At 36.7% G+C, this 6,610-nt stretch overlaps 1 protein-coding gene across 5 annotated transcripts in view; it reads right to left on the bottom strand.

Moving 5' to 3' along the window:
* LOC143862505 (putative ubiquitin-conjugating enzyme E2 24) overlaps positions 1-2,131 on the bottom strand; it is an 11,293-nt gene extending 9,162 nt beyond the window's left edge. For all 5 annotated transcript variants that reach the window (XM_077373561.1, XM_077373563.1, XM_077373564.1 and 2 more), the window contains exons 1-2: positions 1,824-2,131; positions 1-459 (exon numbers count right to left, since the gene is read on the bottom strand). The exon at positions 1-459 is cut by the window's left edge. The gene's annotated coding sequence lies outside the window, so the exon portion shown is untranslated. The remainder of the gene's footprint in view (positions 460-1,823) is intronic.
* Positions 2,132-6,610: the final 4,479 nt, after the last annotated feature.

The raw sequence follows: 6,610 nt of genomic DNA, 5'->3' as shown, positions 1-6,610 counted from the left end.
GATTTGCCCAAATGGAGCCAAATTTTCAAATACATACATATTGCCAAAGGAGATGTGCCCTACAAACCCAAATATTCTTGAATTGCTTATTTCCAAGAGATTTGCCCAATAAAACCAAATTTTCCTGAAGAACCCATTGCCAAAGAAGATATGCCCATTCTAAAGAATCTTTTACTGCCAAAGGAGACTTGCCCAGCAAAGCCAAACTTTTCTTGAATAATTATCTTTGAGAGCTTTCCAAAGAACCAATGCCCAACTGCGAGTAAATGTTCCAAAATGATACTATCTAAGATAGTGAAGAACACAAATTCAAGCCACCTTATTGAAACAGCAATGAAAAGTTATATCCGCTGTACTGAAATAGCTGTCACTGCAATGATATCGAGCTGAAGCTGTCAACAATTTCTTCGTAGTAGTCGAAACTCAAAAAGTATTGACCCATTCATCGAATCATCAGACCTGTAATAACAGTGTTAGTAAGCAATTTCTTTGAAACCCCAAGGAATATGAATATGTAAACTCTCAACTTTCAACTTTCTTACTTTTCTACGTGACTTTCTTTTTTCAGTGAATTGAATAAAAGGCACAGTTTTAAACTTTACCCAACTCACCATAATAATGCCCTGCATGGACAATTTGTTTAAGTTTTGCGTGGCTCAGGAGAAAAAAAGGATCCAATTGAGCACACAGTTTAACTTCAAAATTTAATTTCTAGTTTCTGCCATATATGTTTCCCAATAAAAGAAAAACCAATAAGCAACATGAACTCTAAGGAGAAGTTCAAAATTTATGAAAAAATATCCTGTCAAACGTGGAAAAATCGTCGATGAAGCAAAGGACAAGGAATCCAGGAAAATTTACCGGTCTCACTAAATTTCACTGAATAAGAGATACATGAATAAACATTGTATGTCATGAACAAAACCAGCCAAAGATTGATATTTTTTTTTGTCCAGCTACAAAATCACAATATATGCAGAACATATATCTAAGTCATGAAGAAAAAAATCAAATCCAAATATGAACTTTAATTTATTTATTTTTCTTCTAGAAAAATATGTAAAAAGTACCCATTTGGAAAAAAAAAAAAAAAAAAAAACCCTAAATTTCACTGAATAAGAGATGCATGAATAAACATTGTATATCATGAACAAAACCAGCCAAAGATTGATATATTTGCTGTCCCTCTACAAAATCACAATATATGCAGAACATATATCTAACTCATGAAGAAAAAAAATCAAATCCAAATATGAACTTTAATTTCTTTTTTTTTCTATAATAATGGATTTTAAAATGAAGAACAAAAATATGTAACAAGTACGCATTTGGAAAAAAAAAAAAAAAACCCTAATTTTCGCTGAAAAATATGTTCGACCCCCCAAAAAAAATCAACTCCAAATACAAACTCTAACTTCATTATTATTTTCTACATTGAAGCATTACAAATTATGAATAGTAATAAACAATAAATTCCTATTTGAAAACTTCATTTAAAAAATTTTTTTTTTTTTAAATTTCCATATTCTGTAGAGACCAATAAATCCTTGGTAATTCTCTGAAAAGAAAAATAATAATCAAGCGATGCATATAAAAAACAAGAAGGGAAAAAAAGAAAAAAGAAAAAAAGTCTAGAGATATTAATTTCCTTATGCAAAATTCACAAGAAAAATATTGAACCTTCACGGTTCGTTTGGATACATCGATTTTATAAGCTAAAACCTAGATCTTACAATCCTTGAAAAAATCAAGGATTGCCAATTTAAGTTCCGAAAGCAAACACAATTCAGCACAACCACAACGTTTGAGAAGTAAACACGCACCTGTCGTCGCTTAAAGTTCATTAAAAAGCAGAGGAATGGTATAATGCGAGAGTGAGAGGGCAGAATCGGAAAATGGAGTCAGATTTTCCTCGAAACTCAACGGGCTTCTAGAAAAGACGATTTTCTCCGTTTTTTTTTTCCTGTTTCTTCAAGATACGGTAGGTGTGAAGAAAGAAGAAGACTCATTGCCTCCCCAAATCCCATCCATCACGACAGTCTTTAATTTCCCAAACATGAAAGCATTCTCAGAGCCTCTCTCTCTCTCTCTCTGCAAGAAAATTTCAACGGTATAGTGTACTGAGTGCTCTCTTATCAAATGGCATACTAGTTCAGTAAGACTCTAGTTATAATAACATGGTCGATGAGTTCATGATTACCAAAATACCCTTGAATTTGATAAATCGGATTTTTCTTTTATCTTTTCTTTATTCTTTATTTAGAGAGGATAAACGGAATGTTGACGGAATATCTGGGCATCTTGACGGAATATCTGAGCCCAACAAGTCATCAGGTGGGACCCATAATTCAAAATCGGTTTGAACTAATTATTCCGTTGGAGTTGCATATCCATATTTGATGTGGATATTGGTATATTGATTGAGGAAAGTGTTTCTAGTCCGGCCGACTAGAGATCATTCTCTAGTCCACCACCAAAAAACACATGGGTCCCACATATTTGGGTGATGCAAAGCATTCATTTGATGGGCCCTGACATAGAGACAGTGTCTACAAGAAATTAGCTTCATAGGATCATCCCAACCCTATGATTTGTGGAGCTTAAAATGGACGGCTATAAACCGCCACAAATCTGTCCATTTTTTAACTCCACAAATCGAAGGGTTAAGAAGATCCTATGAAGCTGAATTTTTGTGGACATCCTATCTATGATGAGGCCTATCAAATGAATGCTTTAGATCACCACAAAATATGTGGGACCCATGTGTTTTTGGGTGGCGGACTAGAGAATGATCTCTAGTCGGCCGGACTAGAAACACTTTCCTCATATTGATTTTGGGGTTGTTCCCCATGGGATAGCAAGTCCGGGTTTATGTCTCCTTGGATTGGCTTGCTATTCGCAACTCACCGATGGATAATCTACACAATACAAGCAGGAGAACCTATTTGACATGAATTTATTATAACGGAGGAGCCAATCTCTGGAACAGCTTTTCCAAGGATTTCTACCCTCGTCGAGGACAATCCTATAGGCTAGAGTTTTTTTTTTTTTTTTTGTTCCCTTCACCTCTGAAAGCCTTTCAATGAATGAATCGATCTCCGCTCAATCTTAAACAACCATCTAATGTTGAAGTGTGCACCAGGATTTGAAGATTTGCTAGGAAAACGGATCCCGTTTTGTGAAAATAAAAAAAGGGTGTCAACCATTAGAGCCGTGCCCGCTAAAAGACAAAGTAAAAGGGGCACAAATCCCCATAAAAGCAATAAATACACCCTGAAAAGGGTCAAATCAACGGTGGTGTCACTCCCGTTTTTATTTTTCAAACTGTTTTCCTATTTATTATTTGGTTAAAAATAGGGGTTTTTGTCGTATAAGAGTTGTACCACATGGCAGGGATTGAGACTAGCTCAATGGTCAAGGCTTTGTTCTTCATCCTGACGGTTCCATTCCAGCTTACCAACCAAAAAAGTTATGATATGTGGCACAATATATATATATATATAGAGTTTTTATATGGTTATCGGGCATACATGCTCATAATCAAGGTGTTGTTGCCCTTGATAATTGATTGAACTATAGCCAAATTTATAAGATGATGTTGGATCAAATATCAGGGGTCGGCACTTCATATGCATATTCACACGCCATATAATTTCACCTACTAATGATACTACTGCCCCTCACATATCCTGCGAGAGTATAGAGACGGTTTATTTTTTGTCGACATTTTCCATGAAATGGCGGAGATTTTTGGAATTTTGTATTCTTAAAAGTTTATGTTTTTTATGTTATTTTCAAAAAATGAAGTATCCATTTGGATGTAAGTAATATAGAATAAGGAAAGGAAACATATTCTCGATTCTTTACTTTCCTTTTATTTTGAGAGGAAAGTCAAAATGGGCTTGCATTTGGAAAATTTAGAGCCGGAAAATATGTCTTTTTACTCTGATTTTTCCTATTTTTGGTGCGACCACCCGAAAGAAAATTATTAGTTAGGTCGTATATAGAGAGGCCGTCTCACCTCTATTACATTTTCCTTTCAGCAGTTTCTCATGTACTTATCAACTTGAAATGGGATTTGCTAGTGTACATCGCAAAAGGCATTTCGCAAATGGTCTGTCGCATGTCAGAGCAGCCACAGAGGCTCACTTTTCAGCAAATTTTGTCATCATTCACTTTGTGGCTGCTCCAACATGCGCCAAACCATCTACGAAATGCCTTTTGCGATGGACGCTAGCAAATCCCACTTGAAATGTCGTTATTAGTGTGTGATTTGCTAAGAAATTTCACGGATAGGCATTTCAAGGCTCACTTTTGCACAAGAGAACAGCCACGAAGGTTGACTTCTTAGGACATTTTGTCTTATTGATTTAATTCATCTGAGGTGGCAGTTCTCTCTTGCAGAAGTGAGCGGAGAAATGGCTTTCTGCAAAATTGCATAGCAAATCCCTAAGGCTCTGTTCACTTGTTTTCCTGGGAAAGGAAAAAATAAAAGTTTCCCGAGAATCTGACGTGGCATTCGGAAAAGAAATCCAGGGAATCTGTGCAGGAAAAGGTTTCCCTGGACTGTTTCTGGATTATTCACTTGTGCAACAAAAGGTTTACAGGGAAATTGCTTGCCCTTCTTTTTGCACTAGTATTCCCGGGAAACGAAATCCGAGTATTGTTGGTCGGAAATGAAATCCCTAAAGCTATGTTCACTTCTTTTCCTTGGAAAACAGCCTTTTTTTTCCCTGACAAGACAGAATTTCTGTGTTCACTTTTTTCCAAGGAAAAATATTATCAGATGTGGAATTTCTTATTTAAAAGCTGAAAATGACGTGGAAATTGACTTTTTCCCTGTTACTCTAGATTTGGTTTCCGATTAAATATATCGGAAAGAGGCTTTCCAAGTAAAACGAAACATTTTCCTGGATTCCTTTTCCTTCTGCCACGTCACCTGGAAAGGAAAGGAAAACGAAAACCTTTCCTTTCCTTTCCTTTCCGGGGAAAAGAAGTGAACAGAGCCTAAAGGGGGGGAAATGGGCTTTTCCATGTCATTTTTTGACTTATTATAGAAATTCCACATGTGTAATTCTATTTTCCCGGGAAAGCAAGTGAACACAAGAATTCTGTCTTGTCAAGGAAAAAAAGAGGCTGTTTTCCAGGGATTTACTTTCACGGGAACGTAAGTGAACAGAGCCTAATAGTAAAGCCTACTGAGGTTGGCAATACCATATTTTAATAATTGAACAAATTCAGGTTGTCCTTTCTTCTTTAAACAGCTGTCAAAGGTTATTAGTTATTACGGTTCCCAAAAAGCTCTTAGAAGCAAATTTAAAAAGAAAAGACAAACTGAGTTTGTACAATTATTAACACATGGTAGTGCGAATATCACTAACCCACAATAACAATAAATTGGGGTACTTTGGTATTTTCCGAACGTTTTTTATCTTTCGATTTATACTGAAATTGATCGGGACTGGATGCGGAATCGGCGTAGGAATATTCTTAAGGGAGCCTAACCGTCTATGGTGGAAACTGAAAGGATGCTTTTTGCTTTTCTCCTTATTAAATTGGAATAAAAAAAGAAAAAGAAAAATCACGATTTCATGTGACCCCAGGGCTATTTTAGTCGTTTTCTTTAAATATGTACCGGAGATTATAATTTCTTGGGAGACACGATTTTTCACCCCCCCCTAGGATAATGCGCCCCTTTTAAGGTGATTTGACGTCAAAAACCGTCAAAGTCCGCCCCCAATTCACTTTACCAGCGGAGCGCATTATCCTACAGGGATGAAAGAGTCATCTCCCTTTCTTTGGAGATATATCCGACAAGACACCCGACTACAAAATACACCTGCTCGTTGGTCAAAGGCTTTGTTCTCGACCTTGAGGTCGTAGGTTCAATCCTAGCTTTTTATTTGATGGGCTCAATCCCAGCTTACCCACCTACAGGAAAAAAAAAAAAATGCACTGTGAAGGAAAATAAATTTCATCCGTGAAAAGTTAGTAGTTGAGATATGCTAGACTCAAGGGCGCCTTTACAAAAATTAGCTGAAAGGTGCCGCATTGGAGTACTTGCAGTCATTAAAAATGTGCATTAGTGACGTGCAGCCAATGAAGGCGCCCTCTCAGCTGATTTTTGCAACGACGCCCTTGAGGGATGAGTGAGAAATGGAATTGACTATTTAGAGTAGTGAGATCAAGTGGGCCCACATTTGATTCATCTGTTAAATCAAGTCAACCAGTTGCCATTATCTAATTTTGGCATCTTGGCTTGTGTATTTTATAAACTGAAAGTCTGAAACCCAGTATATAATATATTGATGGGTCAAGTTGTAGTCAAAATTATCTTGATTCACATCTAGTGTTAAACAAAGCTATCAAAGCTTGTATTAGATTAATCCGCTTTTAAAACCTGATTCACCCTACTGATTAGGGGTGGCAATGGTCCGGTTTCGGTTCGGTTTGACCCCCAAACCGATCCGAACCGAAATTTGAATCGGTTTGGTTTTACCAAACCAAAACTGAATTTTCGGTTCGGTTTCGGTTCGGTTCCGCCAATTTTGCCACCCTTTACTCATAATAATTGCAAATATTCGGTTTCGGTTCGGTTTGATACCCAAAC

This window comes from Tasmannia lanceolata, unplaced genomic scaffold (genome assembly GCF_043159265.1).
Source record: "Tasmannia lanceolata isolate RefF3 unplaced genomic scaffold, GAP_Taslan_0.1 ptg000037l, whole genome shotgun sequence".
Lineage (NCBI taxonomy): Eukaryota > Viridiplantae > Streptophyta > Magnoliopsida > Canellales > Winteraceae > Tasmannia > Tasmannia lanceolata.
This window is presented reverse-complemented; position numbering and strand designations above follow the sequence as displayed.